The following is a 25,608-nucleotide window of genomic DNA, read 5'->3' as shown; positions in this document are numbered from 1 at the left end:
GCCAGGCCTCCTTCCCTGTGGGCGCAACACAGGAGTCCTGCTCAGCACCGCTGTGGAAACCCCACCCCGCCCCTCCCCACATCTGTCTGCCTGCAGATTGGTCTCTTCCTTTCTAAGGGCATCATCTTCCCCACAAGATCGAAACATACGCTTCGTACATCTACATGACAGAACACTACGCAGCAGAGAAAATGGACAGACTACAACCAGACATAGGGAAGTGTCAAATGTCATGACAAATGTCATTTTAGCTGAGGAAGCAACACCAAAACAACGTGTGCAGCATGATGCAGATTATATAAAGTTTTGCAGTGGGCAAAAGCAAACACTATTGTCTAGGGATCCGTGCGGAGCTGGTACAACTGTCAGTAGAAGCAAAGCAGTGATGGAGGGAAGAAGGGATAGACACGGGCCCACTGGGGTCTTCCACAGTGCTGCCAGTGTTCTGTTTCTTGGCCATGATGGTGGATATGCAGGTGTTTGCTTTATAATTATGTTTTAAACAAAATGCCTATGTATTTTGGTCTTTTGTATATAGGAAACATCTAACAAAAAAGAATAATAAAAATTTAAACATACCTAATTCTCTTATATTAAAAAAAAACTTTTTTTTTTAAGATTTTATTTATTTATTTGAGAGAGAATGAGAGATAGAGAGCACGAGAGGGAAGAGGGTCAGAGGGAGAAGCAGACTCCCCGCTGAGCAGGGAGCCCGATGCGGGACTCGATCCCGGGACTCCAGGATCATGACCTGAGCTGAAGGCAGTCGCTTAACCAACTGAGCCACCCAGGCGCCCTAAAAAAAAACTTTTTTTCAACTCAAGTCCCTCTGTAATTTCTTCCATGTCCCTCCTCCAGCCTTCACCCCCAGATATCCTGAGGGGTGCTGCCCCTCCTGCCCCTCCAACACTCCTCTAGCCCCGTCAAGTGGCTTCTGGCCAAGCAGCCCTCAGACACTGTTTTCCTAGGTCACCTGCTGCCCCCTTGTTGCTGAACCCCGTGGTCATTTCTGACCCTCTCCAGGACCTGCTTTCCTGCAGTGGTTGTTACTGACCTCTCTTTGCCTGGTTTCCAAGACATTACCTTCTATGTCCTTCTCTTTCTACTTAGTCTTCCTTGTTGGCATCCTACATGACCTGCTCCTAACAGGCTCTCCCTCAGAGTCCTTCCCAGGAGCCCCTCTCATCACTGCACTACAGGAACTCTTCACACGGGCTGTGGATGACTTGGTCAGCCTTCTCCTATCTGATTTCCTTGTTGCAATCAGACTGGTCTTTCCCAAATGTTAAGCTTTCAACACTGTTGGGTGGCTCCCTGTTTCTCCCCAAAGCATTACCATGGCTTCTAAGGCCTCTCTCCACTGCAGCATGTACAGTGTCTGAACATGCTTTTCTTACTTCTGGAAATCCTCTTGCAGTCCCTGTTTGTGCAAACACTTCCCTTGGGTGACCCCCCCCCCCACTTACTGTAACACAACCTGGGCATCATTCTTAGATTTCCATGGCTCCCCCTGTCTGTTTTGTGACTTCACGTGTGCCTGCAGAGCATGCCCCACCCCCTCCCAAACATACCTGTAGCATCTAGCAGCTCCATTGACTTGTCCTTCTCTGGCACCGGACAGCATTCCTGAAGGTGGCACTGGGTGCTGATCATCACTGTGCCCAGTGTCCTTGCCAAGTGCCTGGCCCACATGGGATGGAAAGTAATAAGATAGCCTTCCTACATTTTTTAAAAAAATATTCAAGAAATACAGTATAAAAATTAAGTAATGGAAGACATTTTTCCAAGGAAATCAAATGGCACATATTTATTGAGCAATGAGAGATGCAGTTTTCAAAATGCGATTTTGTTTCAGAGATATTTTTGACTGTCTTCATCTGTTCAGGCTGCTGTAACAAAATACCACAGACGGGTGGCTTACATATAACAGAAGTTTAATTCTCACAGTTCTGAAGGCTGGAAGTCCAGATCAAGGTGTCAGCATGGTCATGTTCTGGTGGAGCCCCTCTCCTGGTTCATAGCCGGTATCTTCTCATTATGTCCATGTGTGGTGGAAGGGGCAAGGGAGCTCTGTAGGGTCTCTCTTATGAGAGTCCTAATCCCATGCATGAGGGCTCCACTCTTATGGCCTAAACCACCTCCCAAAGACCTCCCTCCTAAGACTGTCACATTGGACATTGGAATTCCAACATATGAATTGGGTTGGGGAGCATAAATTGTCCATTGTACTGACTAATTATTCCAGAAACATTGGCTGAAATATTGCTGTGTCCCTGGCACTATGATAGAAGCTATGATAGAAGCTACAAGAAGTCATAAAGGAAATATACAGACTCACAAGGAGCATGTTGTCTAATAAGAGTGAAAATATATGAAATACATGAATACAGATGATTTAATACAAAATAGAAAATGACAAGTATCCTAGAGCAAGCACAGATAAGTACTTAGGGCTTCAGTGGAGGGTAGATTAATTTGCAGCAGCTCAGTCACAGAAGTTTCCCAGAGGAAGTGATGTTCACACTTTAAGTGGTCAGCCAAATGTAGGGTGTGGAGAAGGTGGGGAAGGAAAAGAAGTTTCTTAACAGGGTAGAGGGTGGTGTTGGCTCATTTCCTCACCTCATTCTAATTACCTCTGTGCTTCATTTGCCTTCATTGGAAATCCATATTTCTCTCTCTCTGTGTGTGTGTGTGTGTGTGTGTGTGTGTGTGTGTGTGTAGTATGTTCACCTAGAACACTTTCTGGCACATGATACGTGCTCAATATTTTTGGAAGGAAGGAGGAGAGAATAAAGGGAGGAAGGAATCTGGTTTTAATCTCTAGGAAGGTACACTATGGATATTGCAGAGGTGATGACAATGAGTTTCAGGTGGCAGGATCCTCCGTACTTGGTGTGAGTGTACATTGGAGCAATTTAAAGCACTTTGATTCACATTTATTATCTCAGATATAAACCCGGTTTTTGAAAAAATAATTATGACAGTGAAATCAGATTATCTGTGAGTTGTCCCTTATTCATAGGGCATGTCTCAGGAGTGGAGCAGAGGAAGGTAGTGGTTTAGTTCTCTTGAAACAGGTCAATCAGTGAATATCTTTGAGAAATCCTTATCGGGTCCTATTATGTATATTTACCAAATAAGGAAAAGGAAAAATAGCAATTACAGGACTCCAAGGAGCCTATGAGAGCCACTATCAAATACTTATTTGTAATTCTTTCAGCATTTCGGAAGTGAAGTGTTTTATAAATACAAGTTGCTACTCCTTGTTTTTCCTTTTTTTTCACACATCCCTCCAATTATATATGTGTCATAGTTTTGCTTCAAATGCAACAAGGCTTGATTTTGTAGTTATGTAGCTTTTTGAACTATTTTTAATATGCTTTCTTTTTTGAGTCTTTGTTCTTTTCTCTCACAGTTTCTGAAAGCAGAGGAAGTAATTCTCATTTTAGTGTATGAATATGTTAGCCACAATACTAATCAGATAACACTCAGACATGCACAAAACACGAGAGTAATTTTCAGTTCTCCGAAGACTTGTCCATTTCCTTTGTTTTGATATCAGGATATACAATTCTGCAAAGTATTTTCTCATCATTTTATCTTTCCTGAAATTGCTTTTTGGGAAGCATTGAGTGAAAGATTCAGTATACAAACAAATTGAATTAAATATGAAAGATAGATGATTTGGGCTCTGTTCTTCTGATGTGCTGGGGAGTTAACCAGGCACAGTTCATTAACACTAATGGAAAAATTCATCATTTACCATGTGCATTCCCAGACATTGTAGAGGCAATTTCTCCCCCTAATTTGCTACATAACTTGATTATTCGTAAATGTACTAAGATCCAGAAAGGAGCTATATTTATCAATCATGCATCTTAAAGATTACTTCTCATTAATTTAAATTTGACTTCCATTGAGAAGAGATTTCCTCTTCAGAAATCAACTTTTTTTCTGTAAATACATCTCTGACATCCAGACACTATATGCTTAAGTTTCAAAATAATGAGAGTATATATTTGACATATTTTAAGTGTAACTTACATTCTTACTGTATTTTAAGTACTGCTCAAGATTTACAACAAAATTGTTCTTATCAATTTGATTCAGAAATCTCTATGGAGCAGCGATTCCAAAATATGGACAGCCGTTGCATGTGGGGAGTTGAGTTACTCAGCAGCTCTGTCTCTGTGGCCCAAGGCTGAGACAGGATGGAAGCAGGCTAAGAATGTGCATGCTGTTTGTGTACTTTGCTCACAGGCTCTAGAAGGTGCTATACTCGGTGTAAATACTTCTAAAGACATGGTCATTCACTTTTCTGGTCTAGTAAATGGGAAGTTCCAAAGCCAGAAAAGGGAGACGGATTTTATTGGGAGTACACTAACTACAGAAAAATGAGAAGATCCTTGTTTATCAAAGAATTTAGGATTAGGATCTGTCCCCTTTTTTTTTTTTAAGATTTTATTTATTTATTTGACAGGGAGAGTGAGAGCACAAGCAGGGGGAGTGGCAGGCAGAGGCGGAGGGAGAAGCAGGTTCCCCACAGAGCAGGGGGATCCCAATTCAGGGCTCAATCCCAGGACCCCGGGATCATGACCTGAGCCGAAGGCAGTCGCTTAACCAACTGAGGCACCCAGGCACCCTAGGATCAGTCCCTTTTTAAAGAGATTTAAAAGTTTATGTTATTATTTTGGAGACAAAACAGGTTTTTTTCGGGGACATGAGGTCAAGAATTTGGGTTCTGACATTGTTAAGCAAGTGGGCATCCCTATGAGTAAACTGTCAGTTTTCCCTGATTAAAAATGTGTTCAGGAACTTGAAAGACAAGCACTGATGCTCATCACTTCAAACACAAGAGAAACAGATGACCCTGCAGCAGGCTGCTCCTTGTCTTCTGTATCTCTCTCCCCTGCATTTCAACTTCATCGTACAGATTTCTAGTGACAAGAAAAGGCCACCTGCCAGGGAGCCTCGCTAGCCAGTGACCCTTGGCCTGAAGCGGGGCTCTTAGCAGAGCAGTTCTGCTGTGTGTGAAGTTGGCTCAGGGGCTCGTGTGCTCTGAAACGTTCATATGTCATGATTTTTCAAATCCTACTTCACTTTTTGCAACTATAACGGCTTTGTTAAGACATAATTCACATACCATGCAATTCACCCATCAAGGGGTAAAATTCATTGGTTTTTAGTGAGTTCACAGAGTTGTGCAACCATGTCCACTCTCAATCTTGGAACAGTTTTGCGGCCCTAAGGAAACCCTACCCCGGGCACCGCCCTCGTGTGCGCTCTTCTGCGCGGGGCTCCCTGGCTCTTCCTCCGCCGCGGCCCGTCTCCGTCTCGTCACCCTCTCTCCGCATCCTCTTCTCCCTCTTTGCTTCTCTTCTCAGGTTCTCTTTCTTTTCCTTGCAAATGGCAAGCACTCCTCGGGGTCTGGCTATGGTTCATTGCCAAGCAACGAGGGAGGGAGAGTGAGAGAGGAGGGCAGGGTGGAGGGCAGAGGAGTGGAGGAAGAAAGAGAGAGCCGTCAGCCCGAAGGTCTGAGAGCAACTAGAGATGAACGCGAGCGGACACCGGAGGCAAGAACTCAGCTTCCAGCACTTTCCTCGTCTCCTTCTGCTGGCACGTCACCGCTGTGAAGTTCCTTCCTACAGGCTCACTGGCTGTAGCAACACGGCACTGCACTCACCTCTCTTGTCCTAATATCGTTCTCCGGAATACTCACCGCAGGCCGGCTGCTGATGCGGGTGGGCTGCTCTCACCGGCCCTGCGCTCACTTGCTCTCTCTCTCACACACACATCCCGCAGACACGGGGGATAGAAAGAGACACAAAAGCAGAACACAGTGTGTGTGTGCAAAACACCGACTCATCTAAATGTACCGAGATGACATTTCAAAAATACTGTTTAACTGCAGCGTATACTCGTTCTATTACTTGAAGATTAAATTTTGAAACTTGACAGAGGTCTTGGGCATCAATGGGAATAGAGGGTTTTCCCACGGAAACAGAGACATTCCAGTCTGCAAATCACTTGGTTGAATATTGAGCGATTACACTTCACCATATTAATTTCAAATAATCTCTTCTGACTGGTAGTAAATATTCGTGCTAAGATTGGTCCTTAGCTCTGCAGCTTGACGCCTACCAGGGTCACCCCTCCCTTCACTCTGAGTGTGCAAACCCCTGAGGTCCGCCCTGGTTCCAGATGCAGGCTCTGTGAGGAGTGGTGGCTGTGGGATGACAGGAGACTCAGGGCCAGGAGGGCACCCCGGCCTTCTGCTTTTCTTCTCTGTTCTTTAATGGAAAAAGAAAATGTTAGAAGGAGATCACAGCAAAGTATAAAAAGGTAATGAAAATCTCTCGCAGTTTTAAAGAAAATGAAAAGGTCAGGAAAACTGTAGTTGTTGGACACCTTCTGTGTGTTCAGACCCTCAGTGGCCTGGGTGTTTTCTGGGATGCACGGAGGGCTTCCAGAAGGGCTGTGAAGTCAGGGGAAGTCTCTGCCACATTGTGTATTTGCACATGTGCGCTTGTCAGCCAGGGAATCCATGATGTTCAACAGATTCTCAAAAGGATTTTGACCCCAAACAGGCTCAGGAGTAATATTGAGGAATCATTCAGAAAGGTCCTACAGAGTGAAGAGCTCACCCGAGGGAGTGAGGCCTGGATGGATGCCCATGAGGCAGCAGAAGGCAGGCCATCCATGGGCAGAGGCTGTCACCCACAGGGTTGTCGCTGTCCTCGAAGTGAGAATGCAAACCTCCTGACGGGAATTACGACAATGACTAAATCCATCTGCACGTGTGGACACGATTTCCTAGTGCCTGCGCACATGGTATAGACGGGAAAGCCGGAAGGAAATAGAGAAAAAGGTCAATGGTTTGCAGTGGGAGTAGAGGAACACGTTTTCTTCTACTAACATTCTATACTAGAAATTTTATCACTTCTGAATTCTCTATTATAACTTTTATAATTTTTTAAAAAGGCAAACTTCAGTATGGTGCGAAAGCTCAAATGAGAACAGATAAAACCTGCGCGCGTCCTAAGGTAATAAAATTCCGAAGTAATTTTCATGGTCTTAAAAAGATACAGAAACCTTGCAGAGGTGTAGATAGGAAGCATGGAGCTGAAATTCAAGTCTGTAAAGAATCAGAACACTTATAAGTAATTCTCTGTCAAACTGGTAAAATTTAATGAGTCAATAGAGATTTAAACAATTTTGTAAATCCAACACAGTGAACGTGTAGAGTGCTTGATGTCCCAAAGACACTTACCAACAAGCAACAGCCACAGCCAGGATGGAGCCATGGGTTAATGTCACATTCGTGTCAAGCATTGCTTTAAAAAGGGGCCCCGCTACTGATCTAAAAAGAAATTGACTTTTTATCAGGAAGAAGCCAAAGCATAATACCTATTGAGAAGATTTCACGTTTTAGACGAAAAAGCAATACTGTTTGATGTCCATTCCCTTCCCTCCTCCAGAACATACTGCATTCAAGTCTCAAAAACATATACATCTGCACAGGCTCACAGCCCCCTGAAAACCCACAGGTACCCAAACGGGCGGGGGGGACTGTTCCTGGGGGGGCTGGGGGGAAGGGAGGTGAGACGGCCAGCGACCCCGTGCTCCCACAATCTTGACAAGCCAGCCTGCCCTGAGACGGACTCCGCTTCCGTTCATTCTCAAGGATGGATTCCCAATCAGTGACTAGCTGGGAAATCCAGTTCCGAGAGCAATTTATGGACCTGAATAATCTATGCTCCCATTTCAGCTTTCTCAGATTGCAAAACTGACATATCTGGAGAGCTTGAAATGCCAGCTTATCCAGACAGATGTGCTAACAAAAACCTACAACTGGAACACTTCTATTAAGACGATTTTTGTGCAGGCAAGTTTTTAAAAAGATGGTAATTGACAATGTTAAAAACAAGAGAACACTTTTTCTTCCTTGTCACACATATTCTTTACCCTCCGTGCCACACCCTAGTCCCACCTCACTCCCCAGAATCACCCACCAGCCACAGCAGTGATGGCTTTCTCAATGAAGAATGCTCTTGAGCACTAAAGCACATCTCCTTGCTCCATTTTAACCTATTCTGAATGATCTTCCCAGAGACCACACGTGATGCCCCAGCTGTGTCTAGCATAGCAAGTGGCAAAGCGAGAGGGCGGAGAGTCTACTTGCTCAAAGCAGAGGAGAATCAAAGGCCAGGAGTGTAGGGGGGAGTGAAGCGGGGGTGGGAGAGGCCTGTTCACACCATGTCCTGCCCATTGTCATGGTACGAGACAATGTGGGTGACTCCACAGTTAATCCAGTGCTTCAAAAGAATTTGACATCCAGGCAGGCACATCAGGGGAAGTGTGCGGAACAGGCGAGACCTTTGGAGACTCTCAGCAGCATTAAGCAGTGCAGACGTATGAAATGAGAGTAGCAGCGGCCCGTGCTCAGGCTGGAACTCAGAGAACGCATCCATCCCCTGCTGCAGCCACAGCTGTCTGCTGGCAGTGCCCCAGACGTCTTCCTGTCTGACTTCTCATTCTGCGTGGGTGTCTGTCCTAACCACCTGTAGGAGGAGTCCAGAATTATCCTGTCAGTCCTGAGGTTTAAAATGTTAGAAACAGAGAAGATTATCTCATCCACTAAAGTAGCAAGCCTGCCTCACTCACCTTTATTATCACACTCACAAGGTTCTGTCTCAGTGTTTTCTTTAGCAGCTCCCGAATTTAGTAAGCCCCACCGATTATTTTTCTGCAGTATGTGTCAGAACCACATTTCCCTTCTGTTCCTGCAGCTCTTATGCAGACCCTGGTGGCTGCTATCCAGATCCTGCCCCTGCCATGCCTCAGGCTGGTCCTGTGGGCCAGAGCCACTAGAATGACCTTCTTGATCTTTGAGCACCAGCTTCCCCGATTCATGCCGTACTGCAGCTCTGACCACTAGCAACTCTCAGCCAGGCATTCGGGAGCCCCCATCTGGTGAGCAAGTGTCATCCACAGTCCTGCTCTCCGGCCCCCTGGAACTCTTCTCCCGGTCTCGCCTCTCTGTCTCTACCCTTGGGACTGACTGAAACCAGTCCTATTTCAAGAAACTGCCCCTGTGCCCTCCCCAGTCCTAACTAAACCAACAACAGCAGCAGCAGCGAAAACAATTTTATGAAAACATTCCCTTCCTAGATTTTATTTATTTAATGAAAGGCTGCATATAATGTGGTGTGCACGTATCATAATGCCTGGCTGTATATTAAATATTAAGTATATATTCCTATTGTTATAATTATATCATGCATTATTAAACATAGACTATCCATGGTAACAATAAATCACAACAAATGCTTCTTTTGCCCTTTAGATTTCTGTTTGTTGTCTGACCCTTGAGGTAGGCTCTTTGCCGTACTTGGGTTACCCTGATGCCTAGTACAGTGCTGAGCACACAGTGGCATTTGGTGAATATTTGTGGATGAAATGAAATGGCAGCTGCTTTGCCTCCTTCTACTGCCTCCCCTAAAACAGGATACTGTTGGGGTGCTCGTGTAGCTGTATCAGGTAGAATGTTGTATTTGGCCGTGTAGGTGCAACCTGAATGAAGATGTATGTGGATGTGAAATATTTAAATTCTCATTTAAAAACATGCTAAGGACAGAGCTTTAAAGTCTCTTTCTGGCAGAAAATCAAGGCTATCTCTTCTCTATTTTCTTCTCCTTTCTCACAGTTTTATAAATTACAGCTTGTCCCAATAAAAAATTATCCAGATGGCCGGTTCTTCACGTTACATTTCATTCCATGCAGGGGATGTGCCTTTGTTTCTAAAGAATCCCTTCTTTAGCACATGTTCTCTTCTTGTGGCAACTCAGTAAATTTCAGAATGAAATTTAAAAAATACCAAACAGCTTAAATTCCTAAAGTAGTCTAATTTCCCCACTTGCTCTCTCTACATAATCAACAATGCCAAAGATGTTATATAAATATATTAATATCATCAGTATCCATTTGGCAAAGCACCTAGTATGTGCAAGGCATTTTGACAGATGGTCCCAAATTTATATTTTCTCTCATACATTCAGAGAAAGATCTAATGCCAGAGGCAGTTTGGCATAGTAGTTAAAAGTCTAAATCTTGGGGGCCCCTGAGTGGCTCAGTCATTAAGCATCTGCCTTCAGCTCAGGTCATGATCCCAGGGTCCTGGGATCGAGCTCCGCATCGGGCTCCCTGCTCATTAGGAAGACTGCTTCTCCCTCCCCTGCTCCCCCTGCTTGTGTTCCCTCTCTTGCTGTGTCTCTCTCTGTCAAATAAATAAAATTTTGAAAAAAAAAAAAGTCTAAATCTTGGCATCAGGTTCCCTGGGTTTCAATCCCATCTCTACAACTTCTTAACTATGTGGCTTTGAATGACTGAAACTCTCTGCGCCTCAGTTTCTTTGTCTATAAAATGCAGATAGTAAGAAGGATACTGTGAAAATTGAATGAATTAACATGTGAAGAGAGCTTAAGTCAAAGTATAGTGCAGAAGGAAAACTATAGAAGTAAAACCTGTTATGAATATTAGGCTAATTAACTTGTGTTCTGGTGGTATCTTTCTTTAGATTTTTGAAGAATCTTACTACCTAAATTTAATAGAAATAAAAACAGCCGTGTATATATTTTAGATTAACCTGTCACCTTTTAGAAAATATTTTGTGTTGATTCTCAATAACAAATAGTTAAATTACTTTAACAATATTTTAGAACAGTTTATGGTAGAAAAAGTAGTATTGATCATATTTTCTTGAAAGAAGTAGACATTCATTTTTAACCATGATTACATTGATGCCTCAATCTTTAACATCTCAAGATTGTTTTATTTTATTTTTTTAAAAAACATGTTTTTAAACAGCTCCCTTCAAGATTTAATGAAAGATTTCTAATTCTAATGTTGTTCTTATTTCTAACTAGGAAGATATTGCTTTACACACACTAAATTATAGTACACATTTGCCTTTCGTGTGTTAACTAATTTAGAGAGAAGAGAATTGGCAATCAAATTCTTTAATATGGAGTCTGCCTGCACATATTTGAACCTACAGATGAGTTTTTATTTGCAGACCGTGGAATGATAAAAGGTCACCTCTTAAATAGAGATCCAAAATGTATGCCTTTGTAGTACTCAAAAAGACTAATGCAGGGCTTACAGGGGAGGGAGGGGCAAAAGGACTTCTGTAAATTTTCCTTTATATGTTAGTGTTTGGAACTCCTTAGCTCAGGTCATTGAAGGATGCCTTGTCCTCTGACATGGACTGGTTTGGTTTTGCTTTTACCGTCATACAGACTTCACTCCTAATCTTAGCTTATAGGTTTGTCAAGTTGACGGTGAATTTATCATTTTGAGAAAGAACGTCCCAAAACAACATTTGAATGCCCTGTTCGACATTGGATCAATATTAGCATTTAACACAAGGGTTAGATGCTTATAAGTATATATAAATAAATACAGATGTAAACATATCTTCATGCATATCCAAATAACTTTTTTACAATTTTACTTAAATTAAGTATATTAAATTTAAAGGCATCCAAAAGATGGAATTGTTTCATTATGATCCATAGCCAAAATGTATATCTTTAATTTATGGATAATTTTTAAAAAATTGTACTTGGAACATTTTTAAGTTGAATTATTCTCCAGATGCCCTTTGGACAGCTGTCCTGAAAAATGCTCTCCCTTCTGAGTGAAATTTTGTTTCAAAACAATGCATATTTATAGAAAGAGGAAAACATACTTTAAAGACCTTTGCAGAAATTAAATGTATTTCAGATTAGAATATTCCAATTGAAAATGTAGTTTGATGACTTAAGCTGTAAAAATAACCTTGAAATGTTCATAACACTTAACCAAAATATTAAAATTAAAAAGGTGAAAACAACTGGTATATAGTAATAAAAATATTCTTTGTAATTATAGAAACACAAACTTGTTACTGTAATTGTTTTGATTGAATTACTAATGTAGGATATTAACCACTTTGTTTAATTTACTGCTTAATGTTAGCCATGTAGACAGTATTCTGTTCAAAATTTTTGAACTGCAGATTCTACTCATCAGATCTTCTCCATGCATAGATTATACAAATTATTTATTTAGTATATTAAGCTGGTTTCAGCAGAAAATTTTAAATGCCATTAGTGTGCTATTTAGCATACTATCACATTCTTTGAGAATAAATTCTACCTTGAAAATTTCTAGTAACCACCACTAAAATACTTCAGAGGAAAGAGAGTACACACACACACCACCTTTTAACCTTCATTCTTTTTTTTAAATTTTATTTTATTATGTTATGTTAATCACCATACATTACATCATTAGTTTTTGATGTAGTGTTGCATAATTCATTGTTTGTGTATAACACCCAGTGCTCCATTCAGTACATGCCCTCTTTAATACCCATCACCAGGCTAACTCATCCCCCCTCCCCCCTCCCCTCTAGAACCCTCATATTGTTTCTCAGAGTCCATAGTCTCTCATGATTCATCTCCCCTTCCAATTTCCCCCCTTCATTTTTCCCTTCCTACTATCTTTTTTTTTAACATATAATTTAACCTTCGTTCTTGATGCATCTTTCCTTCCCTGTCTAGTTTAGTAACAATATTACCTATACCAGAATAGTTAAAACAACATTTTTGTACACTCAACTAAAGGGTATCTCCTAATGAATACCAAGTAAATGTCATATGTTATAAGTTGACTTTTTAGTATTAGAACAGACATTAATGAAATGATCAAGTTCATATCTCTAATGAAACAAAAATAAATGGAGATTGCATTTAATTTTTATCTATTTCTGTGTACACCAGCAGGGTTTCTATTACTGGCATGCACTCTAGCCTTTTTCAGTTTCAAATCTGTGAATATTTTAAAAACCACATTAGGAACCCAGTAGGCTAAGTTGTGATAAAGGCTAAATTCTTCTCCAGAAAGGGGCTGGTTCTCCACTTCTGCAGTTGCACAGAGATGCCAGAAAGGCTAGATTAATTTTTCTCTAAGAACTGAGGCAGCTTTTAGGAAGGAGGATTCAATCTGTGATAGCTAGGTAGGAAGACTGGAGAGCGAAGAGCCAAAATGGGCTGACTTATAGGACACTGATTAAAGAAGTGACACTCTGGACTGATTGAGATGGTCACGTCTTTCTCTTTTGAAATCCTGTATGGCATCAATTTGAATGACATCCATAAAGAGATAAATTATATGTATGTTAATTTTATATCTATATATCTGTTATTTATTTAGCAACTGATATGCTGCTGAGGTGCTGAAGCACAAGATAGCCCGGTCTTACTCAGGTTACACTTATGTGAACAACTATGGCCTCTTATTTTAAAAACTTTATAGTAGAGAAGATGCATGTATACAAATGACAGTATAATAATATAAATATTTATAGAAGTTGGAAATTTTGTGTTAGAAAGCATTGATTTTTCTTATATGACCAGAATTTAGGTTTTTATGGATAAAGTGGAGATGGCTTTGCAAGGTAGTCAGATCAAGGGGGTCCTTGATTGTATGCAAAAGAATTTCAATTTGGGTCTAACAGCATACATTTATAACAAGTAGAAGGAAGGAAAGAAATGATACCTCCCTTTTTCTGAACTTCATCTACAATGTGGAAATCGGATTCCTATCACTAACAGTAATATGAATTACAGAGGGAAAAATTAAGGTTGGAATAGCCTTCATTGAATGCACATGGACCAGTTATTTTATTAAGCACTCTGCATCCAGTGTAACGTTTACACTGACACAGTGACTGGAATGTGATTCTTCATGTTACGTGTGAGGAGACCATGACTGATAGAGGGTGAGGACTGGCAGTAAAAGGAGGATTGAAACTCAGTCTGGTCTGTCTCTAAAGCCTCTTTTGCCACTGGATTCCTCAGGTGCTTTAGACGATAGAATAAATTATTCCCTTAAAAAGAGAAGTAGAGAGGGGCATCTGGGTGGCTCAGTTGTTAAGCATCTACCTTCAGCTGAGGTCATGATCCCAGGGTCTTGGGATCCAGCCCCGCATCAGGCTCCTTGTTCAACGGGACGCCTGCTTCTCCCTCTCCCACTCCCCCTGCTTGTGTTCCCTCTCTTGCTGTGTCTCTCTGTCAAATAAATAAATAAAATCTTTAAAAAAAGGAGAAGTAAAGAAAATAGGAGCCTTTAATAAAGTTTCTTAACATTAAAGAGATCATTAGCATCCAGAAAGATGGAGCAGACATACTTTTCTCTATTACTCCTGCTGAAACTTGGACATTGTATATAAAAGAAACATGAATCCTATGAAAAGCAAATAGGAGTAGGCAGAAGAGCTAGAGAACTCAGAACTACCTGAGTAACAACACAGTGGTAAATTCCCTGTTTTCTTTCTCCTTATATATCCTGGATTGGTTGTTGTTTCCATTTTTTCATTTGTTTCAGGTGTGTTCATAATTGCTTGTTGAAGCATTTTTTTTTTATCATGGCTGCTTTACAGTTCTTGTGAGCTAATTCTGTCATCTGTGTCATTTTGATGTTGGCATCAACAGTGTGAAAACATGAAATTATCGAACTCACTAGTAAAAGTAAGCATAAATTGGAAATTCAGAATACTCTTATACTGCAATGGTGGTACATCAGTCACTTTAACTCTAGTAAAAAAGGTAAAAAAAAAAAAAGTAAAAAATAACTATAGTTACAGTAATCCATTATAGATACACAAAATAAAAAGATGTAAATTGTGACATCAATAACATAAAAAATGAGAGGGAGAAGTAAAAAGTATAGAGTTTTTATAGACAATGGAATTTAAGTTATTATCTACCTAAAATAGATTGTTATAAGTATGTTTTATGTAAGCCTTATGGTAAATCACAAAGAAAAATCTGTAATGGATACACAAACTATAAAGAGAAAGGAATCAAAGTATAGTGCTACAATAAAAGAATCAAATCAAATTGCAATGGAAGACAGCAAGAGAGGAAGAAAAGAACAAAGAAACTATAAAACATTCAAAAAACACTTAACAAGATGGCACTAGTAGGTCCTTGCCTATCAATAATCATTTTAAATGGATTAAATGGATAAATGGATTAAATTCTCCAATCAAAAGACACAGACTGATTGAATAGATTTTAAAAAAAAGATCCAACTACCTGCTGCCTACAAAAGACTCACTTTAGCTTTAAGGACACACACAGCTTGAAAGGGAAAGAATAGAAGAAGATATATCATGCAAATGGTTACCAAAAGAGAGCAGGAGTGCCTAGATTTATGTCAGATAAAATTACCTTAAGTCAAGAATTGTCATAAGGGGGGCACTTGGCTGGCTCAGTCAGTGGAGTGTGCAACTCTTGATCTCGGGGCTATGAGCTTAAGCCCCAAGTTGGGTATAGAGATTACTTAAAAAAATAAAATTTTAGGGGGTGGCTCAGTCAGTTAAGCATCTGCCTTTGGCTCAGGTCATGATCCCAGGGTCCTGGGATGGAGCCCTGCATCGGGCTCCCTTCTCAGTGGGGAGCCTGCTTCTCCCCCTCCTTCAGCCTGCAGCTCTCCTTGCTTGTGCTCCCTCTCTGTCAAATGAATAAATAAAATCTTTATAAATAAATAAAATCTTTTTAAAAACTATCATAAGAGACAAGGTCATTATATAATGAGAAAGGAGTCAATTTATCAAGAGGATATAACAATTATAAATATGTAGCCAACATTGGAGAACCCAAATATACACAGCAAACATTAACAGAAGTGAAGGGAGAATAGGTAGCAATAAAATAGTAGAAGACATCAATACCTCACTTTCAGCAACAGATAGATCGTTCAGACAAGAACCAATAAGGAAACAATGAATTTGAACAGTACTATAGACCAAATGGACCTAACAGACACATACAGAACATTCTGTCCAAAAGCAACAGAATACACATTCTTTTCAAGCACACTTTGAACATTCTTCAGGATAGATCATAGGTTACATAACAAAACAAATCTTAACAAATTTAATAAGATAGAAATTGTATGTGGTATCCAACCATGATGGTATGAAACTTATAAATCAGTAACAGGAGGAAAATTCAGAACTATGTGAATGTCAACACACTCCTGAACAACCAGTAATTCAAAGAAGAAATCAAAAGGGAATTAAAAAAAAAAATCCTGAAACAAATGAAAATGAAACACAATATAACAAACTTATGAGATGCAGCAAATGTAGTTCTAAGAGGAAAGTTTGTATTGATAAATGCCTACATGGAGGAAAAAAACAATCTCAGATAAACATCCTAACATTATAACTCAAGGAACTAGAAAAAAAAAAAGAAAGAAAGAACAAAATAAGACCAAAATTAGCACAAGGAAGGAAGTAATAAAGATTAGAATAGAAATAAATGAAAAAGAGATTCAAAATACAATAAAAAGATCAATGGAACTAAGTTATCTTCTTGAAAAGATTATAAAAAGTAACATACCTTTAGCCAGACTAAGAAAAAAGAAAAGACTAAATTAAAATTAGAAAAGAGAAGACTTTACAACTGCAACCATGGAAATACAAAGGATCTTGAGAGACTAATATGAACAATTACATGCCAACCAGTTGGCTAACCTAGAAGATAAATTCCTAGAAATATACAGCCTTCCAAGTCTGAATCATGAGGAAATAGAAAATCTGAACAGACCAATAATGAGTAAGGAGATTGAATGAGTAATCAAAAATCTCACAACCAAGGAAAGCCCTGGATCAGAGGACTTTCTGGTGAATACTACTAAACATTTAAAGAAGAATTAATTCCAAACTCTTCCAAAAAAGTGAAGAGGAGGGAGCACTTCCAAACTCATTTTATGAGGCCAGCAATTCCCTGATACCAAAGTCAGATAAGGACACTATAAGAAATTTATAGGCCAGTATCCCTAGTGAATATAGATGCAAAAATCCTCAACAAAATACTAGCAGACCAAATTCAAGAGCACATTAAAATGATCATACACCTGATTGAGTGGGATCTGTCCCTGGGATACAAGGATGGTTCAACAAATGGAAATCAATAACTGTGATGCACATTAACAGAATGAAGAATAAAAATCATATGATCATAACATATCCAGAAAAAGCATTTGACATAATTCAGCATCCTTTCGTTATAAAAACTCAACAACTTAGGTATAGAAGGAATATAGCTCAACATAGTAAAGGTCATACATGACAAGTCCACAGTTATGGTGAAAAGTTGAAAGCTTTTCCTCCAAGACGAAAACAAGACAAGGAAGCCCACTCTTGCCACTTGTGTTCAACAGAGTCCTGTAAGGCCTGCCCAGATAATTAGGCAAGAAAAAAATTGAAAGTCATCTAAATCAGAAATGAAGAAGTAAAATTATCTCTGTTTGCAGTTGACATGATCTTATATATGGAAAACGTAAAGATTACACTGAAAAACTGTTTCTATATACTAACAATGAACTATCTGAAAAAGGAATTAAGAAAACGTCATAACAACATCAAAAAGAGTAAGGTATTTAGGGATAAATTTAACCATGGAGGTGAACGATATGTACAATGAAAATGATAAAACACTGATTAAAGAAATTAAAGAAGATATAAATAAATGGAAAGATACCCCATGTTCATGGATTGGAAGAATTAATATTGTTAGAATATCCATATTGCCCCAAGCTATCTACAAATTCAGTGCAATCCCTATCAAACTTCCAATGTCATTTTTCAAAGAAATAGAAGAAAACAGCCCTAAACTTCACATGGAATCAAAAAAGACCCTGAGTAGCCAAAGCAGTCCTGAGCAAGAATAGCAAAGCTGTAGGCAGTACACTCTTCCTGACTTCAAATTATACTATAATATAATTAAAACATAGTAATCAAAACAGTATGCCACTGGCATAAAAGCAGACACATAGAGTAATGGAACAGAATAGAGCCCAGAAATAAACCCACGTATATATGGTCAGCTGATCTTTGACAGGAGTGCCAAGAGTACACAATAGAGAAATGATAGTCTCTTCAATAAATGGCATTGGGAAAATTGTATATCCACATGCAGAATGAAACTGGACTCTTATGCCGTACACAAAAATCAACTCAAAATGAGTTAGAAACTTAAGTGTAAGACCTGAAACTTTAAAACTCCTAGAAGAAAACATAGGTAAAAACTTACTTGACCTTTGTCTTGGCAATGATCTTTTGGATGTGATACTAATAACACAAGCAACAAAAGCAAAAATAAGCAAATGGGATTACACCAAACCAAATAGCTTCTGTGCAGCAAAGGAAACCACAAACGAATGAAAAGACAACTTTCACAGGAGAAAGTATTTGCAAACCATACATATCTGATAAGGGGTTAATATCCAAAATATGTAAGGAATGCATACAACTTAATCATAAAGAAAACATAAATAACCCAATTTAAAAATGAACAAAGGACCCGAATAGACATTTCTCCAGAGAGGACACACAGAAGGCCAACGGGTACATGAAAACATGCTCAACATCACTCATCATCAGAGAAATGCAAATTAAAACTGTAATGAGATATCACCTCACACCGGTAAGGATGACTATAATAAAAATAAAAAGATAACAAGTGTTGGTGAGGATGAGAAATGGGAATGAATCCTTGTACATTGTTGTGGAAATGTAAAATGGTGCAGCCACTATAGGAAATGGTATGGAATTTCCTCAAAAAAATAAAAATAGTCCTACCATATTACCCAGCAATCTCACTTCGGGTGTATATCCAAAGGAATTGAAATCAGAATCAGAGATACGTGCACTCCCTTGTTTGTTACAGCATTATTTGCAATAGCCAGGTTATGGAAACAACCTGAGTGTCCATCAGTGGATGAATGGTTTGAAAAAATGTGACATGTACATACAACAGAAAATTAGTCTGCCATTTACAACATGAATGGACCTGGAGGTCATTCTACTAAGTGAAATAAGCCAGATAAATATGGTATGATATCACTTTCATGTGGAATCTAAAATAGACTCATAAAAGCAGAGAGTAGAATGGTGGATGCTAGAGGTTGGGGGGTGGGGGAGAAGGCGATGTGACAGGTTAAAAGTTACAAAGTTTCAGTTATGCAAGATCAATACTGCAGATCTACTATAGAGCACAGTACCTATAGCTAATACTGTTATGTACACTTAAAATTTTCTAACAGAGTAGATCTCACATTAAATGGTCCTACCACTAAAAATTAAAAAAATACTAAAGGTGGCAGGAGGAGTTTTAAAGGTGATGTGTATATTTATGGCCTTGTTGGTGATGGTTTCACAGGTATATACTTATCCCAAACATCTCATGTTGTATACACTAAATACGTACAGCTTTTTATGTGTCAGTCATAGCTCAATAAAGTTGCTTTAAGCAATGAAGAACCAAATAAAAATTACAGAACTGAAAATGTAATAACCACAATAAATACGATCATTAGTATTATATTTTGCATCAGAATAGACCTTTTTAAAATTAAAAATTCACGAGCATTTAGTTTGTGCTAGTCATGATACCAGGACCTCGCCTGATTTGTCTCATTTGGTTTTCACAAAAATGTCTGTAAGAAAGGTGTCATCACCATTTTTTGATGAAGAAGTGAAAAACAGAGAGATTGAATAGCTTGCCCAAGGTTCTGGCACTGAAAGCTTTAATTCAGTTTCCTCTGATTCTTAAACCTGTGCTTCTTGGCACTCTACTAAACCAATTACAGTGCTCTATGGGTGTAGCAGTTCTCTTTCAACTTCCTAACTGCCCATTTTAGCAAGTTCATAATATCTAGCATGACTTCGTGGGCTGCATTACCCCCACAGAAATGTGTTTTTAGAAGCAAATTTATTTTGTCCAACCTTTTGAACTCTGAGTTCTGTAGCTGTCAATTTCTTTTAACTCTACTTATGAAACTTTTTAATATTTATACCTTTTGCTTACTATGTGCATTCAATTTTCTAATGCTTTTAATGATAGTTAAGTGATGGTATCAGCTATTTTCTGGGCAAAAACTAGTCAGAATCAGAGAAAATTTACCCATAGTTTGTCTTGAGCAACTTCATTTTATTTTACTTTATTTTTGGGGGGCACCTCCATTTTAAAACCACCTGAATTTGAAGAAAATTAGCCCCAAGACCTTAGAATTTTATATCTATACCAGTTGGTTTTTGCCCATCTCTGTGTTTGAGAATAATATAATAGAAATTGTGTTACATCCTCAGTAGATATTAAACTGTGATGTTTCTTTCTTCCTGGTCTATATTCCAACATGTATCATTTGTACTTGCTCCTTTTTTTTTTCTGTCATTGAGAACATTACTTAGTTTTATTTGGTCAGCAGTAGTGATGAACATCCTGAGTATTTGTGCTTGTTCTTCATCCTCATAGAAGCAAAATCATCAACAATTTAAGTCATGTTAGCTTTGAAAAGTTTCTATAGAAACTATTGGAGGTATTCCATAATTTCAGCAAACTGCCTTTCAGTATTTATCATGTGTTTCAGTGACATTTGGCCAAAATATCAGTATTTTCTTAAGAAAAAACGATGTTTATTTTGCATTCTTACACTGTGCAAGTTTAGACTACCCATGTATTAAAGACTGAGAAGGAGTAGCTTATTTTCATAAAGTCAAACGACAGAACAAACCTTGTTGAGTCAACTGGGAAAGAGTGTGGGGGGTGGGTAGCAGGGTGGGGGTGCTGCTCTTCATATGTGACCCATGTGATGTCCAGGCACCTGCCACAGGATGGCTCATGTCTCCTTGGGGCCCAAGGTTGAATCGCAAGGCAGGCAACATTTAATTTTCTAGCTCCTTTCCCATTTCCTCACTGACCCCCTTTGTCTGCGCCATCCCTGTGGCCTCTCACAGGATCTGACGGAGGTGGCCTTTCTGAGCATCCCTGCTGCCTGTTGTTCTGGGGAAGCAGACCCCACAGACCATCTCTTCCATGAATGCTTCCAAACAGGAGGCCTCCACCCACTCCCACAAGTAATTCTTTGTCTTTTGAAGATAGATGAAGACTTAGAATCTAATCTCCCAGCTCAGATATGATTCTTCTGTGTCGTCTTTTCTAGGTCATAGAAGGAAAAGAGTATGTAGTTGGCTAGTAAAATGATTGAGACTAAAATCTAAAGCACAGTAGGCCTCATTGAGGGGTACGTTAGTTGCATTAGGGAAGATCTGTCTCTAATTGGTGGGCTAGCTGAGGGCATATTCCTAGAGCAGGGCTCATCCTGGGAGCTACTGTCTCTGTTTCTGGCAACTTTTCTTTTCAGGATCAGGAGAAAGGTTGTCAGCGACTTGACACTCTTCCCGAAATACTGCTGACCTCTGTGTTGTTGGTTTTTATTTGTTTGGGAGTACAGCACGGAAGGGACTATTTCATCTTTGCTATTTTGCTGAAATTTGTCATGCTTCCCAACATTTTCATGTCATGTCACACAGAGAGAGAAAATGATAATCAGTATTTGGGAATGAGAAGGGATTTAGAGCCTGGAGGAGGCTGCTAGAGGCTAGAAGGACTGACCTGGGACTCTGGCTCCCCAGGCCCCTCCTGGCTGCCCTGAGGGTGTAGCTGGACACTGGTTGGGAACCTACCATTACGTAAGTCGTGACAACTCAGTTATAACCTTTTGGCCCAAACTGGCCACCGCCCAGGATTTGACAGAGCATGGCCCATCATTTTCAGCAGAACAGCGTAGTCAAAGAAAAGCAGGAACCAAATTTGCAGCTTGGATATGAGAAGATGAACACACTGTTGATACAAGATGATAATCTAGTAGAACGAGCAGAACCGGATTCCAGGGGGTTTGGTGATCAGTAGTCATCATCTAGACTCAGAATCAGGGCCAGATGGGAGAAACCATGATGCAGGTAGGGATCCCAATTAGAGAGCAAAGCACAATAATAGAGAGTAATTCGGGGTGAGAAGCACATGAAGGACTAGCCGGGTGGTATCTGCAAAGTGGACCCTCGCTCCTGGGTTGGGATTGGGAGGCAGAAATCCTGTCCTGGGAAGGGGCCAAGAAGAAAATGGGAACATAGGGCTTCTGTCCCAGCAGGGCCCCCGAATTCTAGCTGTGGCAGCAGACGAGGCATTTAGGAACAAGGACTAAGTCATATGCCTCTCTAGGAGACCCGGAGGCTGCGAGGCCACCTAGACTCATGAACAACAAGGCATGAGCACAGGTATCAGCACTGGGCACTGCTTCAAGTGTGGACCTTTGAACCCTAGAATGAACGGCTGGGTTTAACAAAGTATCTTTGGCCTCAGATCAGGATTGGTCCTGGGAACATGGGGAAACTCACCAACCTGTGCACAAAAGGAAGGAGGAGAATTCAGAGGCAGAGGGCCGTCCTGGGCCGGACACAGAAAGCAGCAATTCAGCCTCAGCTGCCAGGTGCTGCTGGGGCCAGCCCTCCCCAGTTGCAGCTCGAAGGCAGTCAGGAGCGCTGCTCTTAAAGAAAAAATATGTATACTGATAAAATTTACATTTACTTCTCTGTTTATCCTCAGATGTTAACATTATGCTTAAATATTCTGAAAAGCAAAACTAGTATTTTTATTTTATTTTATTTAAAGATTTTATTTATTTGTCAGAGAGAGAGAGAGAGAGCACAAGCAGAGGGAGTGGGAGAGGGAGAAGCAGGCTCCCCACTGAGCAGGGATCCCGATGCGGGGCCCAATCCCAGAACCCTGGGATCATGACCTGAGCCAAAGGCAGATGCTCAACTGACTGAGCTACCCAGGCATCCCAAAACTAGTGTTTTTAATTGCCATCATTTTTATGTTTCTTTCTGTTTATGAAGAGGACTGCTAGGACCTCAGTTTTAGATCTGTCAGAAAATCTCTTTTAAAACTTGTCTGCAACTGTCTGGTACCTTTTTGCTTTGCTTAGTGTTTACCTTCTGTTCATAGGCCTTGCTGCTGTGGGTGAGCTAGGGGCTGACATTTTTTACCAATTACTTGGTCAAACCATATGCAATTCAGATATTCGACTGTCTTTGTCTTTTAGAAACTGCACTTTCATATGGGTGAACTGACTAGTTCCTGCTGTCTCTTCCTTCTTTTCCTGCACACAGCAAACACTCCCTTCATTTAGGAGGGCGGGGGAGATAGTCTGCTCAAAGGACCCATGTCTTCCACACAACACTGCTGCTCAGTGCTTCCCCCTCAGCCTGCAGTTTCTACACCTCCTGTCTTGGCCCTAATGAGCTGAAATTTGATTGTACTACTTTATCATCAGTCAGAAGCTGACATTTTACCTTGACCGACAGAGCTTTAGGCCATAGAAATTTCAGTTTATGTCAACAGTTTTCTAAAGAGACTGTATCTTCAGAACCTCCTTTCCCCAGTATTTAGCTAAGCCGAAAGTAAGATTTAAAAAGTTTTATCATGGGGCACCTGGGTGGCTCAGTTGATCTCAGGGTCCTGGGATCAAGTCCTGCATTGAGCTCCCTGCTCAGCTTCTCCCTCTCCTTCTGCCCCTCCCCCCTCTCTGTCTCACTCTCCCTCTCAATTAAATAAATAAAATCTTTCAAAAAAAGAGGAAGATTTTTAAAAAAATAAAAAGTTTTATCACACCTAGGACAACCAACTCAGTGGATTTTTTCCTATGTGTTTAGGTTTATGTGGATTTCTGCACATGCATGCTGTTACACATGCACGCACATGCACATGAGTAGGGTCTACATTTGCAGAAAGGCAGGCCAAAGTTGGGGATGCCATCTCTTTAACATAACTGTGTTCTCTGCACAGAGCACAGGTTAGTACGGTGTTGCTATACGGAAATGTGTTCACAGCACGACAGCACAGGTTGAAAGGGGCGCAGACTACTATACCTGAGATATTAATATCCCCTCTTCTTTTGTACTTCCATCTCCCAACATTATCGTCTTTTGAGTTCTTCACCAAGGTATGCCACATCTGTTTTTGTCATTTAGTATATTCTTTTACACTTCACACTTCATTCTGAGCTGTGTAACCTGGAGATGCGTTCTCACCGGGCTTGCCTTGTGGAATCAGGAGGTGCTCCACTCTAGCGATGCTTGGGGTGTTCCATTTCTCACTGCTGGAGACACAGAGGGGCTAGAATGGAATGAAGAAGTAATAAACAAGTGACTGAATGACTAGAGGGACTGATGACTAGAGGGACCGATTGATGAATGAAGGTTGAGGGAACCCAAATTTCTCTCCACTGAAGCAAGTCTTGAACAAGAGGGTCTGTGGCAACCGTCTACAGTGCTGGACAAATAAGGCTTGGGAAGAGAGCATCAGTGCCATGCAACACAAATCATGTTGGGGGGAATGATATGAAATAAAGAAAATTCATGACTGTAACAAATCATTTAAAAGTCTCAATTTGACAGTATGTTAGATGGCTAGCAAAGTTTTTCTGAGTAATAGTATCTTAATGAAAACTCAGTTGTGCTTGAAATAAACATTTCCCAGTTTCCCTTAGGATAGCCTTATGCCTTTCAACTTTTATCTGCAGAAAGTTCTTTCTTAAAATTCCCTTAGATCTCGTATGCTGCAGCTTAAACAGATCACTCCTGCTGCATTGTTATTGGAAACAGTACTTGATCACATCTTTGCCTCTCACACAGGACCTAGCATATGCTGACAGATTTCCCCTAGCCATTAGCCACAGCAAACATACTGCTCTACCCTGTAAACACCTGCCTCGGCTTCTCATTGCACAAGAGTTATACCACACTTCTCTCATGTTTCTTCTCTTGATGATGTTAAAAACCTTTTCCCCCTTCTACCCACCTGATTGGTTGGTGCTAGTTAATTAAGTGATCTATTTTGAGGCTTCTCAAGAAAGCGCCAAGCAACTTCGGGATAGTTGCTTATCCTGTGTGTGACTGTTTTCTTACCCACACAATAAATATATTAATACCATCTTTGGGTATTTAGTAATAAATATTAGAAATAATATAGGTAAAAAGCCTTGAATTTTAATGGGCCTATAGTACACACTCAGTAGAGGTAGCTTTTTTGTTCTTATTGTAAATTATATTTATTTATAAATATGTCCTAACTCCTTCACTGGGTTTATAGTCTCTCAAATGCCTATGATGTAGCAGATGCTCAGTTAATGGATTATTGAATCAATAACTGAATAAGTATTACAAGTTGCAGAACATGCATGTAGAGAGGACTCTTTTGTCTGTAGCAAAGGCTGCTGATCATCCCTATTGCCTGTTCAGATTCACTCTGGCTTGTTGGGGCAGGCTGGTGTCATCCAGAAGATCAATTCTAGGTATAGGTTGGTACTAAAGGCCTTCTGGGGTTAGATTGTTTATGGGCTCTTCCTGGAAAACTCCATCTACTTGAAAATAGAGGAAAAACTGCATTGGTCCCTGATTTTATCATGCCATTAACATAACAAAAGAAAATGTTCATGCATCCAAAAAGAATTTATGTGTCATACGTCAGCAAATGTACAGTAAATTGGAAGCAAATTCCTCAAGAAGACCAGACTGCCTAGATATTGATGCATTTGACTATACGCTTCCCTAGATGGAGATTATAATTGCACTAAGATAATAGTAGCAACTGCCATGTTGGGATGTGTGTGTGTGTGTGTGTGTGTGTGTGTGTGTGTGTGTGTGTGTGT

The 25,608-nt window shown here is 40.1% G+C and overlaps 1 protein-coding gene across 7 annotated transcripts in view; it reads left to right on the top strand.

Moving 5' to 3' along the window:
• L3MBTL4 (L3MBTL histone methyl-lysine binding protein 4) overlaps window positions 1-25,608 on the top strand; it is a 508,459-nt gene that overhangs the window by 348,169 nt on the left and 134,682 nt on the right. The window lies entirely within an intron of this gene.

The sequence above is a fragment of the Callorhinus ursinus genome, unplaced genomic scaffold (genome assembly GCF_003265705.2).
Source record: "Callorhinus ursinus isolate GAN/ISIS: 27379988/994484 unplaced genomic scaffold, GSC_fseal_2.0 scaffold11, whole genome shotgun sequence".
Taxonomy (NCBI): Eukaryota; Metazoa; Chordata; class Mammalia; order Carnivora; family Otariidae; genus Callorhinus; species Callorhinus ursinus.
This window is presented reverse-complemented; position numbering and strand designations above follow the sequence as displayed.